This window comes from Mus pahari, chromosome 8 (assembly GCF_900095145.1).
Source record: "Mus pahari chromosome 8, PAHARI_EIJ_v1.1, whole genome shotgun sequence".
NCBI lineage: Eukaryota > Metazoa > Chordata > Mammalia > Rodentia > Muridae > Mus > Mus pahari.
Window position 1 is genome coordinate 107,122,714 of NC_034597.1, and position 18,561 is coordinate 107,141,274.

At 41.3% G+C, this 18,561-nt stretch overlaps 1 non-coding gene and 1 pseudogene across 1 annotated transcript; both read left to right on the plus strand.

Moving 5' to 3' along the window:
- The first annotated feature begins 371 nt into the window (after window positions 1-371).
- Window positions 372-528, plus strand: LOC110325999 (annotated as a pseudogene).
- A 7,554-nt stretch (window positions 529-8,082) lies between these two features.
- On the plus strand, window positions 8,083-8,191 carry LOC115064676. Its single transcript, XR_003844487.1, has one exon. It is a non-coding gene; the product is annotated as a U6 spliceosomal RNA (small nuclear RNA).
- Window positions 8,192-18,561: the final 10,370 nt, after the last annotated feature.

An 18,561-nucleotide genomic window follows, 5' to 3' on the forward strand; every position in this document is an offset into this window, starting at 1 on the left:
CAAGAAAAAACCTAACTCAGCCACGTTAAAACAAACAAGCTAACACTGTCACAAAGTGAAGAATCACCTGGCATTGGCCTGCTTCCCAACAGCGAAAGCCAGAAAATAATGAAATCTGTCCTTCAGCCTCCACAGGAAGTGAGCCCTAACCTTGAATTCCATGCCGCGGCTACCTGAAACAAACGAAGAAGAAAGGAGAACAGAATTCGTCAGATAAAACGAAAAATTCGCTTCTTCACCAGAGCAGGGGAAATAGAAAACTACACCGTCCCCCTGCGCCCCCTCTCCCGCTGCAGCATCCTCCCCAGTCCCTGGAGGGGAAAGAAAGGGTGCCTCACCTCCTCTTTCCTCCGCCTCATTCGACCTCTCGCCATGTCTTCTCACAAGACTTTCAGAATCAAGCGATTCCTGGCCAAGAAACAAAAGCAAAATCGTCCTATTCTTCAGTGGATCTGGATGAACACTGGTAACAAAATCAGGTACAACTCTAAAATAAGACACTGGAGAAGAACGAAGGTGGGTCTGTAAGGATTCACACAACGGCAAGACTGAATTATACTGAACTGTGGTCATCGATCAGTTCTACCAGATATATTTCAACATTTTAAACCTGGAGACATACTCATGTCTTAAATTAGGGTGTTTGGAAAGAAAGAAAGAAAGAAAGAAAGAAAGAAAGAAAGAAAGAAAGAAAGAAAGAAAGAAAGAAAGAAAGAAAGAAAGAAAGCCTCAAAAAGAGTAGCCATTCTCATGGAGGGTTTAAAGAAAGGGTAGGAAACACACAACCAACTCAGCAAACAAAAGTAAAAATAAGGTATATATATATATATCCCCAGAAAGACCTGTGGACAAAGAACTGCAGAAGGTACGCTATGTGGGATGTGGGTGGGTCAGCTGTGATAATGAGGAGCATCGCAGGAGCGGTGCCGCCTGACTCAAAGAGAAACAGGGAATAGTATTGGAGCGTACCCTGAGGGTTGGTAGAAAACTACGTTTGAAGATTTCATAGTAAGTACCTATAGTTTTCTGAACTTTTTTTTTTAATTAAAAAAGAGAAATGAGGTTGTTATCCTAAAACATGAGACATACTCCTAAGTCAAGAGATTATACTAAGGCTCAGTAAAAATGGGAAGTCCCATGCAATATGACTTGTCCTTGTAAATCTCAAAGAGGTGAGTCCAAAGGGTATGAACCTGTTAGATGTGGATACAGCTGAAGCCAGGACACACACCCCGCCCCCCTTCTCCCTGAGTGACCGCGGTCGTCAGAGATCGTTTAGTTGCAATAACGGAATCCTCCAAGCAGATGTGCCAGCTACTGAGTCTCTCCATAACCTGCTTTTCTGTTTGTTTTCAGTTTTTCCAGAAAATATTTCTCATCAGTGTGAAGCAGGCCTGCTAGCTCCTGCCATAAAAGCTTTCAACTATTAGAAAGGCCTCTGCCAGAGAACTGTGAGCATCCGTAAGAAGAATTTACTGGAAAAAAAAATCTAAAGAACTTATCAGTCTGTGTAGAATTGCCCTCCTCTCCAGTATAAAATCATGTGTGGTTTCTCAGTAAAAGAAAAAAATACACTTCATGGCATCTTCTACTTCTATTATTTAATAATTTGATAGAAATAACTCTATAAATCATACGAGTCCTCTCGCTAAGTGCCACTTTCTCTGGGAAGGTTCTTAAAAATTAATATCATTATAATAGAGTAGTCATTTGTATTTTTAAGAATTTAATATTGAAATTGTGACTATGATAAATCCAGTGCTCACATATTTAAATAAAGTATATTTTGCAAGAAGGATCGAAGCCATGTGTGTTGAATATATTCACGAATAAGCCAAATAATTCTAAAATCGGTGACTTTCAATTTTAATGAGGTGGAAGAGGCCCTGATAAACCTAGAACGCCCACGTTATTACATCAGCGGAATCATTGTTGCAGACAAGTTCTACTCAGAGTTGATCTATGGGCAATTCCTCCTTCTCTTCCTTGATTTTTTAATTCTTCCTTCCCCCGCTTTTATGTCCAGGTAAGATCGAATGATAACTTTGTCGAGACAGTATGTTCAATAACAGGCTCATGAAAAGTACAGCCACATTGATCATCTCTGTTAATTACCGCTGTGCTTGGGATGTTCAATGTTCCCCGAGAGGTTCGCATGTTAAAAGATGTGGTCCCCAGAGTTATACTAATGGAGGCGGAACCATTTCAAAGAGGGGCCAATAGGGTTGTACTAATGGGAGGCAGAACCATCACAAAGAGGGGCCAATAGGGGCTGTACTAATGGAGGTGGAACCATCGCAAAGAGGGAGCAATAGGAAAAGCCTTAGGTCATCAACAGTGTAAGCCTTTGAAGACTGTAAGGGACTGTGGAATCTTGAGGACTCTGTCTTTTCCTCTGTTCTGTTTTAAGATGTAACTTTTTTGTAACTACACAATTCTCCACAGATGTTCTGCCGTCTGCTACCTGTACCCAGAGGTGGGATTTCCTACATTGAACTTTGAACCACCCAAACAGTGAACTTAAAAAAAAAAAATTCATGTTTTTCTTTATAATGTGTGTGCCTCGAGTAGTAACAACACAGCGACTAGCGCAATGGACTTACCGAATGAGTTGGTAATCCCAGCTCTATCTCCATTGAAAAAAATACTTGTCCAAGGAACTGGAGATGTGGTTAAGTAGTTAAATGCACTTACTGCTCTTGCAGAGGACCTGGGTTCAGTTCCCTGCACCCACCATAGCTCCAGTTCCAGGGCATCTGACTCCTTATCTCCATGAGTACTGGGCAGGCACAGGGTAAAACGCATACACATAAAAATAATTAAAAGTTGGACCTTCATAACTTCTCACAGGTAATCTTGTCGCGTAAGTGTCCTCCCTCCCTTGTCTATGTAGTATATCACCTTCTTTTCAAAGTGGCTTTGCATCAACTCTTCTGCATTAGGTGGTCTCTCTTGCTATTCTGCAATTGCCAGATCTTGCAACCCAACATCCCCCAGACTTTGTCAGATGTTTCAGCTCACCAGCAAGGACCAGTATGCTGGGTTGTTTTCAGGATATGGCTGCTTTCCCATCAATGCATTGTGTGTGTGGTTTCTGTTGCCAGAATATTACAATTCAATTGAATCTTCTACCAAAAAAAAAAAAAAAAAAAGCATATGGTGGGAAAATACATTTCTTTAAAAACGAATTCAAATCTTCTTTTGAGACTTGATACAGATTAAATCTTCAAAATTATGAATTTACCAAAACAGGACAAAAATCTGGGGGACAAAATGGCAGAACTGGAAGACTAGCCAACAGAGAAAGAAATAGAGGGATAGACACCAGTCATGATTCTTCAGAGCCTGCTCTGGTCACACACTGAAACCCCAAACAGAACAGACTTTATAGATGTTATATAAGGAAGAAGCTCCAAGGAAGTCTGTCAGAATTGACAGAAAGCCATAAAAGTTTAGTTTAAATTTGTAATGTTTGTGTGTGCCTTTTTAACTTGAAGCATCCAGTTAACTAAGGTCTTGGGTTAGCCAACTGCTCATGATAACTTCGGATTCTATAAAAATGACTTATACTCCCCCAATCACTCCTGCCTCTCAGGACTTCTCATGATCTTTGTGGTGAAACACAGTGGCTAGAGCAGTAGGTTCAACAGTGGGCCTCTGAGAGGACTGTGTCATGAGGATGCCCTTCCAGGAAGTATGTTTATCTACCCGACCATAAATGTGATGGTAAGGTCACATCTTAGGACCACAGAAGTCTTGGCAAAGCTACTGGTGCCACTGTGGAAATCAACCAAACAAATTGCTATTGTCTATAAGCCACCTGGTTGGTATATTTTGCTTTAGTGACCCAAAGGAAATAAGATAATCTAATTATGCATTCAAATTATGCAGTATTTTATACTGAGCTAAGTTCTGAGATGGCTGTGTAAAAAGAACATGTAGCTGGGCAGTGATGACACATGCCTTTAATCCCAGCACTTGGGAGGCAGAGACAGGTGGATTTCTGAGTTTGAGGCCAGCCTGGTCTACAGAGTGAGTTCCAGAACAGCCAGGGCTATACAGAGAAACCCTGCCTTGAAAAAAAGAAAATGTAAGTTCAGATATAGTGGTGTAGTCGTGTAACCTCAGTACTGGGGATGTTGACCATGAGTTCAAAGCCAGCCTCTGCTTTACAGTGAATTTGAGACTAGCCTGGGATATTTGATGTCCTATATCAATAAATACACACACACACACACACACACACACACACACGAGAGAGAGAGAGAGAGAGAGAGAGAGAGAGAGAGAGAGNAGAGAGAGAGAGAGAGAGAGAGAGAGAGAGAGAGAGAGAGAGAGAGGAGAAAGAGGTAAAAGAGAGAATGTGTTCTGTCTTGTAAAGCTTAAAACTGTTCATAATATGTTACGTTTACCAATTCATTGAAACAAAAATGGTGTGCATATGTGTTTTTTCTTGGTGTTTGGACAGCATCTAGAATATAGAAACTATAGGCTCCACACTCCATAAAGTACCTGGGATTTAGTTGTTCCTCTTTAGAAACATTTAGGAAACTTTAGGGGTTCCTCTTCCTAGCACAGATGGGTCTGCTACGCCAAGACTGCAAATTTTTTGTTTCTCCTTTACCTGACAAGCTCATTCTGTAGAACACCGTGGAATACACATAATTGCACTTTGGAGACACTATCCATTTAACAAGCAGTTTAAATGCCTTGCTTTCATGTATAAAACAGTCCTGAGAGACGCCATAGGTTTGAGAAAGCCATGGGCAAGCCATCACTGTCTTCCTGCCTTGCCGCCTTGACACCAGTGCTTCTGTGCCATCCATGAACACTGGGGCTTTCTCTAGCAGACTGCAGAGCTTCACATGCCCTGTTTCTCAGCATTATTGAGGCAGACATCTGGACAACATATAGCCATAACTGACTAAAATTAGTCGCCTTACTGTGTTTATTTTCTTGAGAAGTGTTCATACAGTAAGTATGAACCTACCTATCCCTTAGTGTTGATCGATAGCCGTTACTGTTTTGATATACTTAACCCAAATATTTTTGAAAAGGAAACGCATTAAGTTATTCTGTGTAAAACTGGAAGTCCTTCTGCTTATTTTTCCTAGTCTACATAGTATCCTTTCCTCTCCAAGTTTAGCTTTTGCCAGGAATCCCCTGTATATTTTGTAGGATAACAAAAAAATATATACACACATATAAACAGAGACAGGATCTTTATAAAGAATGTAATCCGTCTGCTATTTTGTGTCTTTCTTTTCATATTCAAAACTCTGAGTATTTTGAAATCTCTGTATGGACATGCACAGAATGCCTTTTACTGACTGTATTATATTCTATCAATCTAATGTTCTGCAATTTGTTTAGTCACTCGCCAATTGATGAATCGATTTTCCCACCCCATGCCCAGGATAAATATATCTTAACAGTTTGTGATGTTCCTTTGTATATAGACTAGTTCTTTCAGACTGACGACTTAAAATATGACCCATTTTATACAGTTACCACTTGTTGTCAGGTAGAAGTCTGTGCAGAATAAACTCAGTTATGTCACATAGCTCAAATGTACTTCTACATTTTACAGCAAGTCTCCCTCAAGAGAGGGGTCATGCCTGAGTTTACATTGAGGCTCAGCTTTTTAAGTCTGGAGTCAGTGGATCCCACAGAGCATGAATTGAGTACAGCATACTTGTAAGTCGCATGTTTGGGTAGATGTGGTAAGCGAAGTGATGAGAGACTGACCTAAGCAATGGATTACCAGCAGGATGGCCTCATAATAGGTAATAGTGGGAGAAAAGGGATAACTGAGGTAGGACCTGGCCAAAGGAAATACTCACTGGCATGCTATGTCTTGGCCTGGCCCCCTCCAGATTCCTTTTCCTGATTTCTGTCCCTGCCATGCCCTCCCTCCACCAAAATGTTCTGCCTGACATCTCCTTGTCAGGCAACCGCAGCTAAGCCTTCTGAAAGTGTGAGCCAAAACGAGTTTTTCCTCTTTTAATTCCTTTTACAGGGTAATTTGTCACACAGGGCACAGGACTTCTTATTTTGCTGTAGACACTACAATACTTTCCACAGTGTTTGTTTCAATGCAGTTACTCATGGTATCTTAATTTTTCTTGTCTTTTTTTTCATTTGGGAGTATCTGGACATTATAGTTTGATTGGGATTCTCAGACTCTATGATGTACTCATTTAAAGTGTATGATCTGATACTGTTCTGGGGGCCCAGAATGAATAAAAGTGGGGTTAAGAATAAGAAGCATCCCTTGCTCTCCAGTTGCTGGGACATCGCCAAGATGCTGCTGCACACCCTTGCAGGCACAGTGGGTACCGTACCTTCTGCCATGTCTTCCCTCTGTGATGGACTGCTCTCCAAATCATCAACTACAATAAACCCTCCCTTCCTTAAGCTGTATTTTGTCACAGCAATAGCAACAACAAAATAACAAATACATGTTCTTCTGGTAATTTGGGACTAAGAGATGGTTTTGAGATTCATTTTAAAATATCATTTAAGTGGTTTTAAAACACACTTATGTGGAGTGGGGTGGGGTGGAAGCTTTGACTGAATGTATAAAGAGCAGATAAAGTCCTGAGGGAGTGTGTATCATGGGCATAGGCAAGGAGGTGCAAGGCTTCCTCAGCAAAGTCTCAGAAGAATGGCAAGACCCCCTCTGATCCAAATGCATGCTGACAATGTGTAGAGTTTACAAATGATTGGCCAGTGGGAGCCAAGCCTGGAAACTATAGCTTCCTTCACCCAACCAGATCGCAGCTGCTGTGTTAGAATAGCAGCTTGAGTCCAGACAGACCACACCAGATGCACTTCCACATGGGGTATATTGTGGAGGAGGAGGGTAATGGTGGCAATGAAGATGAAGGGGAAACAGAGAGAGAGAGAGAGAGACAGACAGACAGAGACAGAGACAGAGAGACAGAGACAGAGAGGAGGTCTGCCTTTTATTTGATTTGTGACGCAGCCACTCTTAGGTAACGGTGGGAGGTAAGACAAGTAGATTCTGGGAATGTATGGCGGTTGCCATGGCAACAGGTGTGCAGGTCCCTGTAGTTTATGTGAAATGTCACTGGATTCAGAGACAATCTGCCACACCAGTTCCTGATACTAACAGCAGCAACCCGAGACTGCTCCCATACAGGCTACCTAACCCCTCAACCTGTGGTGTACTCAGAAGGTCTAGGTTGCCCCACAGTAGATACACTCTAGTAGAGAACGCAGCTGACCCAGCCCGGGTTTTCTGTATGTGTGTCCTGTCCTCATTCCTTTGCCACACCTAGTCAGGCCTCCAGGACCAAGTTGCACGGTCTGTGGCACCCTTTACACTAGGACTAGCTTAGGCCCAAGGATAAAGATAGATGCTTTGAGCATCTTCATTGCAGCCCTGGAAGGGAAGCAAGGGCCTCCTGCTCTGGCATATTGTAATTTGTTGTGTTTCCCCATCTATAAGCTCTGAGGTTTGCTCATCTCTGCACTCTCTTTGCCAGCTCATGTATCCTGCTCATGCAACCCAACATTCTGCCTCAGTCGGCTCCCTGTTCATTGATCTAGTGCTCCTGGCCTCAGTAGGTTCTCAGTGCATCACTGTGGTACTTGGTGCCTCAGTCGGTTCTCAGTGCATCACTGTGGTACTTGGTGCCTCAGTTGGTTCTCAGTGTATCACTGAGGTACTCAGTGCCTCATTCGGCCCCTAGTGCATCCTTCTGGTACTCATTGCCTCTGTAGGCTGCGGGTGCATCGCTGAGGTACTCAGTGCCTCAGTAGGCTCCCAGCACACTCTCTTCTGGTCACTTCTGTATGACAGTTCTGGGTGTTTCACCTACCCCACAGTCACTGTGTCTCACTTCTGGGGACAGCCATGCACTCCTTTGGGTCTCTTTCCCTGCCTGACTGAAAGCCCCCAGAAAGAAAGTTGCTGCTCTGCCAAAGTTTCCTCATTGCAGGGGCTACAGTTACCTCATGTCTTTCATCTGCCAGGCTGTTTGTTTACAGTGAGAAGGTAGTCCGTTCCCTGCTTCATTATGCAGGAACAGAAGTCCTTACATAAAACCCAGATGAGTGCTCATGTCAGAAGCATGTATTGTAACTATAGGAAACATACAGATAATATTAGCATGTGCTCTGTGCAATGAAGATATTTCAAATTTGTGAAATGTTACACATGCACAAGTGCATTCACATACACACACATCAAAAGAAAAAAATCCAGATGAATATGAATGCTGGCTATCAGGATTTGAATGTTAAATATGTCCTTATAGGTCATGTGTTTGATCACTTTGTACTCAGGCAGTGGCAAACTGAGGTTCCGTGGTTTCTAACAGCCAGACACTCACCCCGGATGCAGGTTCTCTCCTACCCCCTTTATTTCCCCATGCCTGCTGCCCAACACTTCTGCTGCCCTCAAATCAAGCTGTAGAACTCTCAGCTCCTTCTGCAGCTCCATGTGTGCCTGCATGCTGCCATGCTCCCAGCCGTGATGATCCATACCCGACTTAACCTCTGAAACTGAAAGCCAGCCCCAATTAAATGTTTTTCCTTTGTAAGAGTTGCCTTGGTCATGGTGTCTCTTTCACAACAACGAAACCCTAAGACAGGAAGGTTGTGGAGTCTTTATGAAGAGCCTCACTTGAGGAAGTGGGTCACTGTGGGCTTTATAGCTTGGTCCCATTTCCTGCTCGGTCTGTCTCTTGACTGGGGATTCAATCTAACTTGTTGGACCTGCTCCTGCCACGCCTCCCACTTCTGCCACGCCTCCCACTTCCCCATGTGCTCCCGTGCCTTCCCACACCCTGATAGAATGAGACCCTGTGCTATAAGCAAAATAAACACATCCTCCTTTAAATTGTCTCTTGTCAGATGTGCCATCCTAACACTGAGACAAACAATGAACTCACTCTTGGAGAAGGTGCTGCTGGCCTCTGTTGCCCTCCTTAAGAAGGGGAAGCCTGACCATTGGTGAACCCCATGGTAGCTGCTGTCCTTGGGGGCACTATCACGTCACCACATTCACAAGAAGCTCGGGGTCTCACACCAGACATGGATTGTTTTTATTTAGCGACATGCCCTATCTATACCACAAAATCAATTTTAGTAGAAGTCATTAAGTAAATTGAATATATTTCACATGTGAACTAAAACATAGACCTATCAAACTAAACAGGCTGCTGGCTATTCACTGAGTGTTTTGTTGGCATCTATTTTGGATGCGCTGCTGAAACGCAGGAATGTACACTAGCACTGATGTTGGTGACAAAGATGACTAACTCAAGCCTCTCCAAACTGTTAGAGCCTCTCTCTTGAACAGGCCCCATAGAGCTGTTTCCACACACACTGAGGGCTGACGGCACACCCACAAGGCCTCTGAGGTCACTGCTGTGTAAAGTGTGGACATTATCGAAGAACGAGTAATAAATGGTGACTTTCAGGTTTGAAAGAGAAAGGGGAAATGGCAGCTGAAGGGACTCAGGGGTCTGTTGTCTGGGTTACAGCATATAATTAATCAGGCACTATGTCTGCAAGTTGCTAAGAAAGCAGACCTACAATGTTCTCATCATAAAGATGACAAGGACGTGTAGGATAAAATATTAATTAGCTTCAGTCAATCATCCCATAATATACAGTGTAAATATATCAAAACAAAGACATCAAACATCGAGTTGCGTAACAAAACATGACAATTTTCCAATTAGAATAAATAAAGACAAATCAGAACGTAAATAAAGATGGTTGGGGAAATGTTAGACGACATACTCAGAAATGGTAACCAGAAAAGATAATGTATTGGGTAGTGAGCTAGATTCAGCTGCAGTGTATATACATGTCAAAATATTATGCTGCCTATCAGAAATATAATTTATGCTATGGAGTTTGAAAAATAAATAAATTTGGATAAGTCCACATGCATGCAATTAAACTGAGAAGGACTTGATTTTTTTTCCTATAAAGTATCACTCTAACTCTAATGCTGATTAGAACTACAGACACTGAAGGGTACTATAAACAGATGAAGGGTCAGCTATTCCTACTGTTGTTTTTTAAAATGTCCACACAGTAACCTTGTGATTATATAGACTTTAGGTGAGCCCATTCCAGCAGCTACCTCCCCAGCACACTGAAAAACTAGGACACCACAAGCACACTAGAGCCATCTAGTCCAACCTAACTAGCTCTGGCCATCACTGGGCCTCTTTGGTGGCCGGGGCTCTCCACATCCTGCAGCCCAGAAGAGGGTGGGGCTAAGGGAACAAACAACTCCAGCATGTCCAAAGGGCGAAGTTGTCCATATCCAACCTCTTAGGTAATATTCTCTCTCTCTCTCTCTCTCTCTCTCTCTCTCACACACACACACACACACACACAGACACACACACACACACACACACACACACGATAAATGAGATATTGCTAGCTAGACTGCTGGGAGGGAACATTTTACTCACCACATCTATTTATCTGGCTTCAAAATGATTGCCATCTCTTTATTTTAATAAGTTGTCACATTTCCATATCAATGGCACACTCTAATATGAGCTGGAGTCTCTCTAGATCTGTGTACCTTCAAACAATGTCCATACAGACACAGAAGCTCTTGAAGTTTAACAATAAATACTGAGAACTGGTGCCGTTTGGTGGGGTAGTAGTTCCCTTCTTTTAAAGCATAAAATAAACTTAGCTTCTGAATTTCACAGCCACTTATAAAGAATCCCATACATGTTTGAGAAGCAGAGATAAAAGTCGCATTCTGAAATGCTGTTACCCATGACATAATCAACAACACTGGTTTTCGTGGAAACAGAACCCTGCACTTTTCAATGCAAAGTATTAAATATAATTTGTCTGAATTCAATGAAAAAAAAATAGCAAACAGAAGTGGAATCTGTGAGATCACTTAACCTTCACCTAAATGTTTCTCCCTTCCGTGAGATGTTTCCCAACCAAAGGCCCCTCTAAAATTAAGGGAAGCTGCTGAATAAAACATCGCAAGTAGGGAGTCATTATCTCTGATTAAATGCACAATGTGATTTTAGACAGTGCCAGCCAATTACCTGCAGAGACAGATAAATGCGTTAGCAAGACCATTCTTCCTATTTGCATTAATATCCTGCGGCCATAATTTCCAACTTAGCATTTGTTTCCTACGTAGATCTACTCAAGGCTGGCAGCACCAGAGCAAAGTCTTCATCTCCACATCCTGTATTTGTCCTCACCTCTGATTTTTGTTGCCTAGTGATTTGCTGCACAAGACCACACCAAATCTTGAGGGCGAGCCTCACTGTTTGCTTTAGATTTAGCGGAAGCAGGATCAGTTCCTCTTCCATACAACTTGTGTGGCAGTACTGGGTCTCACACTGAGAAAGACCTCCCAGATGGGTTAGTGTTCAAATGTTACTGTCTTGAAATTCCCATATTTTTTAAACCAAAAGCAGCTTGTTTTCATTTTGCTTTGGGCCTCACAAACTAAGGGACCTCGTTTGGTTGGGAGATGTTTGGACATAGCAGTTCTCCATCACTGTTTCCTCCATGAGTACACAATTCTAATACCTTCAGGAATTCAACATTACCAAGACGAGTTGGAGGTCAGCCGACACACATCTTTGTTTATGTCATTTGAGATCACTGCCTGATGCCCGTGCAGCAATCCTTACAGTGGAAATGCGACCACTTAACCAGGGCACATCTGTGTCCAGCATTCTATATCATGGGTTTTGAGACCAAATATGTTCCAACCTCAATCTGCAGATGCATTTCAGACAATTATGCTTCTGTAATATATTTAGGGGCTTTTTTTTTTTTTTTTAAGGAAATAAAGAGGCTGACCGGTTGCCATGTGTTCCTTATTAGGCGGCCTTCATCTCTTGAACCTCAAATCTCCATCCTCCGGAGCTCAAAAAATCTTCCTCCAGAGCAAGCAATGAGATCCCCTGGAAAAGCAAAACAGAACCCCGACCCCGAGTCCTGTCCAGTTCATTTATGGTAGAATTCCTTGAAACAGCTTTGCATTCACACTGCCCTGACTACAGAGTGCTGGTGGCTTCCCGCTATTCCTAATCTCTTGGCGCAGCGATATCCATCTGTCAGTGCAAATCTTGCATCACACATGGAACCAATTTCTACCCTAAATCCCACCACGACTCCAGTTTTAAATAATTAAAGTGGGTTCTTTTTCCTTGGCTGCCTCTTGCCTGACACAGGCGACCATCTCAGCACTGCTGGTTTGCCTTGCATGTGCTGTTTACATGATTTCAAACCCATGTCTTTTCTGTCTCAGCATAGTAACCTATCTGTCAATTGTCCTTACACCTCTGTCACTTTAAAATACCTTAATGTTTACCAATGTATTATTCACAGTATAAGATTAAAATAGTTCCTTCTGGAACTCCAAGCCCATACTACACAGTGAAAGGAGGGATCTTTTCCAAGTTTCCCAGAGCAAAGTGTGCTTTGGGTCTGCACACGTCCTTTCAGTGCGGACTGTTTTTCTTTCTCTGGTTTCTCTGCCCTCCTCATCCTGTCTGCTTTTTCTTCCAAATACTTCTCCATTTTTCTGGTTCTCTGGTTTCACACTTCATTTTCCCAGTAAGAGGCAAACAGTCTTTTCCATGGTGTCTGTGCATGTGAATGTGTTTAGCATGCACACAAAAAGATCTCCATTTCTGTGAAACATGTAAAGTGTGTTTTCTGTTTTCTATTCGTTAGTCTCTTCTTGTGCTATGGAACTTTTCTGATCAGAACACTTGCTGTTAAAATCATCCAGTTTACAACTGGAGAAGTGTAAGTTCTAGTTACTATTTATAATAAGTGTGAGTTCTAGTTACTATTTATAGTGTCAGTTCAGTTCTGGTTAATATTTGTAGTAAGTATAAGCTCTAGTTACTATTTATAGTAAGTGTGAGTTCTAGTTACTATAGTGTCAGTTCTAGTTACTATTTATAGTAAGTGTGAGTTCTAGTTACTGTTTATAGTAAAAATATTTTATAGTTACTATTTATGGTATGTGTGGCTTCTAGTTACTATTTATAGTGATAGTTCTAGTTACTATTTATAGTATTACTTCTAGTCACTATTTATAATATCAGTTCTACTTATTGTTTGTAGTGTCAGTTCTAGTTATTGTCTATAGTAAATGTAACTTCTAGTTACTATTTATAGTAAGTATCACTTCTAGTTACTATTCATAGTGTCAGTTCTAGTTACTCTATATAGTAAGTATCGGTACTAGCTACTATTTATAGTAACTGTAAGTTCTAATTACTGTTTATGGTGTCAGTTCTATTTACTGTTTATAGCAAGAGTAAGTTCTACTTACTATTTATAGTGTTAGTTTAGTTAGTGTTTATAGCAAGTGTACTTTCTAGTTACTCTTTATAGTAAGCATAGGCTTTATTTACTATTTATAGTGTCACTTCTAGTCACTATTTATAAGTGTAAGTTCTAGTTATTATTTATAGTAAGAGTAAGTTCTAGTCACTATAGTGTCAGTTTAGTTAATACTTATAGCAAGTGTACTTTCTAGTTACTATTTATAGTAAGCATAGGTTTTACTTACTATTTCTAGTAAGTGTCACTTCTAGTCACTATTTATAATAAATGTAAGTTCTAGTTACTATTTCTAATAAGAGTAAGTTCTAGTTAATATTTATAATGTCAGTTCTAGTTTATATAGTATCACTTCTAGATACTACTTGTAGTAAGTCTAAGTTCTAGTTACGGTTTATAGTAAGTGATAGTTCTAATTACCATTTATAGTGTCAGTTCTAGCGACTGTGTTCAGTAAATATAAGTTCTAGTTATGATTTATAGCAAGTATAAGTATTAGTTACTATTTATTAGCTTTCTACTTCTTTTATTTAATAACTCATAGTTCTATAGAAGTGAATTTTATGGAAATTTTCAGATTTTCATTGCTGTTACCCTAATTCTGATTTCATTCGAATATGAAACTCTTCCCGAGATTTCTTTAGACAAAAAAATCTGCACAAAGGTTATGCTGTGTGGTTTTAAATCTGTATCAGAGAAGCCATCTAAGCCCACTGCCAGCAGTCTACATTTTTCTCATTAATATTTATTATCAAGTTACTTGAGTGGCAATTTAAACTTTCTCCAATGGTGTAAAATAATGACCCTTCTCACAACCCCTTTAGCAGTGACTATTACCAATAACTTTTAATTGGTACCAATCAGGAGTGGAAATGTTATCTCAGAATTTAAACATACATTTATGTAACTACTAATGATACTGACCTTTCTATTCACAGGACCCATTACATTTCCTCTCATAAATGCTCTGGGCCACATTCCTCAGTTCCTTGATTCATGGGGTAGCTATGGACATGAGATGTATTTGGCACATAGGCATTTTCTCTGTTCACTTATATCCATGAAGCACCTACTACTGGCTTCATGAATGAACAATACACAAGCTGTGCTTTTCAGCACATGTTCCAGAGGCAAGAGTCAAGAATGCACTGAAACTTCAGCACATCAAGAACACTGGGAATTATCAAGACATAGAAATGCAGAAAGTGGCCGGTGTGGAGGATCTCAACTGAGCTACTCAGACAGCCTCATTACAAAAACAAAAACATTTCCAGTGATATGAAGATAAAAGTCATGGCATAATTTACAGTTTGTACACAAAGCAAATAATGAGTACTGAATCGGTGTGTTTGAAGAACAGCATGGAATTCAATGGGTAGCAGCAAGAACACTGGGAGGTATAGAAGAGGGCCAGCATGTGGGCAGGATGAGTCTGTGGGAGAGAACTGCCAAAAACAGAAGTATGTATGAGACTGTCAGGATGAAAGCCATTGGTTTCTGTGCTGGTTTTAAGAATAATAGCAGTGACTATGACAACAGTAAAAAGCAACACACTGATCCAGTGTTGAAAGTAGAAGTGATGGGCAGGGTGACATGACGGGAAAGTGAGGAGGTCAGGCCACAGACTGTCGAGGTCACAGTGAAAATGGTCAGATTTTATTGTATGTAAGACGTATATGGAGACAAGTGTGATGGTTTGTATATGTTTGACCCAGGGAGGGGCACTGTTAGAACACACAACATGGTGTGTCCCTGTTGGCATAGGTGTGTCACTTTGGGTATGGACTTTAAAACCGTCATCCTAGCTGCCTGGAAGTCAGTATTCTGCTACCAGTCTTCAGATGAAGATGTAGAACTCGCAGCTCCTCCTGCACCATGCCTGCCAGGATGCTACCATGCTTCCCACCTTGATGATAATGGACTGAGCTGAACCTCTGAACCTGTAACCCAGACTCCATTAGATGTTGTCCTCATAAGAGTTGCCCTGGACATGGTGTCTGTTCATGGCAGTAACACCCTAACTAAGACAATGAGTTACGTGATCTTTTTGTATTTACATCAGTTGTGTGGGTAGCATTTGGAGTGCACTGAGCAGTATGTGAGACATGAATTGAGGAGTTTGGTGAGAAGAACACAGCTCATTATGATACCCAAGCAGCAGGATCCTGGAAGCTGGACCCTGGATGAAGGTCAATGGTCAACACACAAAGGCATGGGTATAAGCCCCAGTACCACAAAAATAAAATAGAAAGGAAAGATCTGGTAGATATATGTTGATACGGGGTTGAGAAGGATGCCACTTGATTAAGCAGAAACTAGAACTCGGAACAGGGTAAAAGCAACTTTGCTGAAGGCAGGATGTTTACAGCAGTCAGGGTATGTCTTGGGTTTGGGATCTGGAAAAAAACTTGTGCTAGTGACCAAACTGGTGTGGGGTAGGAAAGATGAACATCAAAAGTCTTCTCAAACTCAGAGGTTCAGAGCCTGTAGGAAGGTGCCAACTGATGGTTGGAAGGGTAATCTGCCTCTCCAGGGAACAGCAAAGGCGGAAGCATTTAGTTGGAATCATCAAAGCATGAAAAACATTTTGTGCCATGGGCTTATGGAGAGCATCTGGAGAGGCAGGGGCTGCTGAAAATGAGTTCCTGGGTTCTCTAAGCTAGAAATGTTAATCTGGCTGAGAAAGACAGTCCATGAACTAAGAAAGACAGCAGACGAGGACCACGCAAAGAATCCAAACCCTCAGGATATTCCAAGTGTGAAGGTGCAGTGAGTTTCAATAATTGCAATATTGATTTAAGATATACCTTCAGGGTCGATTCATAATATTCTAAAATACTTATTTTACACACACACACACACACACACACACACACACACACACATTAACTTCATGGTTTTTGAGTTCCCTTGTCAGAATGAGTTCTCTCCTAAACAATAACACACAAATATGTGGAGTTTCTTCTTGTACATTTATTTTATCTTCATAAGTTAAATTTTCACAGCTCTTTCCTGGGGTGGGGGTAGGGTTCCAGCTTCATCTCTTGTAAATGGCGAGCCTATTATGCCAGAACCAGTAGCAGAGTCTCAGGCTATACCCTGAGTTGTGGTGCAATGGTTAGAAGTTCAGTATCATCAAAGAAACAGCAAGTACTAAATAAAGTGCCCATCAACAAAAACACCAGCAGAGAAGGTGACGTTCTGAGCAGTTGACAAATTTGCTGTGAGAGCAGAGGTTCATGGGAACCTCAAGCTGTGCTTCCCTGAGGAAGAAAGATGCAGAAGCTGTTAATCTCATGTACACCCCAACTTTGTAAATCATCGCTAATGTGGGCAATAATAATTGACTCTGTCAGGAAGGAGTTTTTTTTTTTTAAGCTATATCCACACAGAATAGTTAAAACATGCTTAATTACTCTCCTCAGCAAGCACACACCAAATCATTACCAAGTTGGTGCTTTATTTGAAGGGGCCAGTATTCTTCTCATATGATTCTCCTCCTGCTCCCCTGAGCATGAAAGCACCTGTACTTTCAACAGTCACTTGTGAGTTGAACTGAATTCCTATTCCTTGATATAAACCCAAATCAAGGATGGGATAACCAAACTAGATTCAGGGTTACTTTCAAAAGGAGTTTGAAATAAGAAATTAAATATAAAGTGTGGTGTGCATGTTGGGATCAGCTGTAAAAGATCCCGGTCCAGCGGGGAGTGAATGCTAGAGGTGGGAGGACAGTAGTGTCACAGCCCTTTGAGACACTAATCAATGAAGCAGATCTTGTAGCCGATTTTCAGTGAAACATCTAGTGTGCATATACTTTATTCAGGGTGGACATATGAATCTTGGAGAGTGGGAAGGATTTTTCAGAGTGATTGTAAAATCAATGGCTAGAGTTTAGAGTAATGTGAATGCCTTATTTGGATGGAGAGGCAATCCAGGAATCATCTATACTTGCTGGGTGGGTTCTTTTCTGGAAAGAGGAAGTTGAACTTGTAGATTTGCCAAGGACTACATGAACTTTGTCTGGTAGAATATTGGTGGTCAGGTTCCCCAGACAAGGTCAGAGAAGAGGAAGCCCTACTGGAGAAAGGTAACCCTCCATTCTGTACCCGAGCTCAGGGGACCTGATATCCTGATATGGTAAATTTTGACCTTAAATAGCAGGAATTCTGAACAATGAAGAATAATTTTACTTAAATTGTCCTTCTCTGTCTTTCCTCCTACCTCATCTCCATTTCTTTGTTGGAGGGATATTTCTTATGGACCATGTTGAAGCATCACCTGCCAATAAAATCTTACGGCCAATAAGCTGAGGCAGGATTAGAAGGTGGAACATTGGCAGAGAGAAAGGAGCTTTGGGAGATAGTTAGGCTCTGGAAGATTCATCACCCAGACCCTGAGGAATTCAGACATGTGAAACTGAGCAGAGGTAACCAGACATGTAGCAGGCATAGAATAATAAAAACAAGTTAAATAAGGTCAGAGCTAGTTGGGGAACAAGACTACTTTAAGGTCTAGGCATTTATTAAAAAATCATAAGCCTCAAGTCATTACTCGGGAACTGGAGCATGGGTGGAAAAGTCTGTGATGAGTTTGTATCACCTGCCAACCCACAGAAGCACTCTATACCAGGACCCCACGGCCAACAGAGGTTCCCATGATCCAACATAGGCAACAGCAACCAAACAACAGAGCATTCACCAAAGACAAAGCTAGATACCTATACCAAGAACACCTCAAACGTCACAATTCCGGATTCCTAGATGCCAGCTCAAAAGCATGAACATGAACGTCCAAGGCAAAACACCTCCTCCAGAAGCTAGAAATCCTCCTGCAATAGGATGCAAGGGTCCTACTGCAAGAAATGTTAATTTAGCAGAAGCACAAGATAAGGACCTCAAAACAGCAATTATGAATATGTTCAAGGACCTTCATAAAGATATGGATAAATGCCTTAACGAAGACCGTGAAAAGACATGCTATCTGTTGAAAGACATAAAGAAGAAAAAAATTCAAGACATAAAAGTAGAAATCAAACCACTAAAGAAAACCCATACTGAATGAGACTGGAAATAAAACCCTTGAGATATCAAACAAAAACCTCAGAGGTATGCCTCACCAGCAGATTACAGGACATGAAAGAGAATTTCAGGTATCTTGAAGACAATGGATAGCTCAGTCAAAGAAAATATTAAACCTAGGAAAAAGAACACTCAG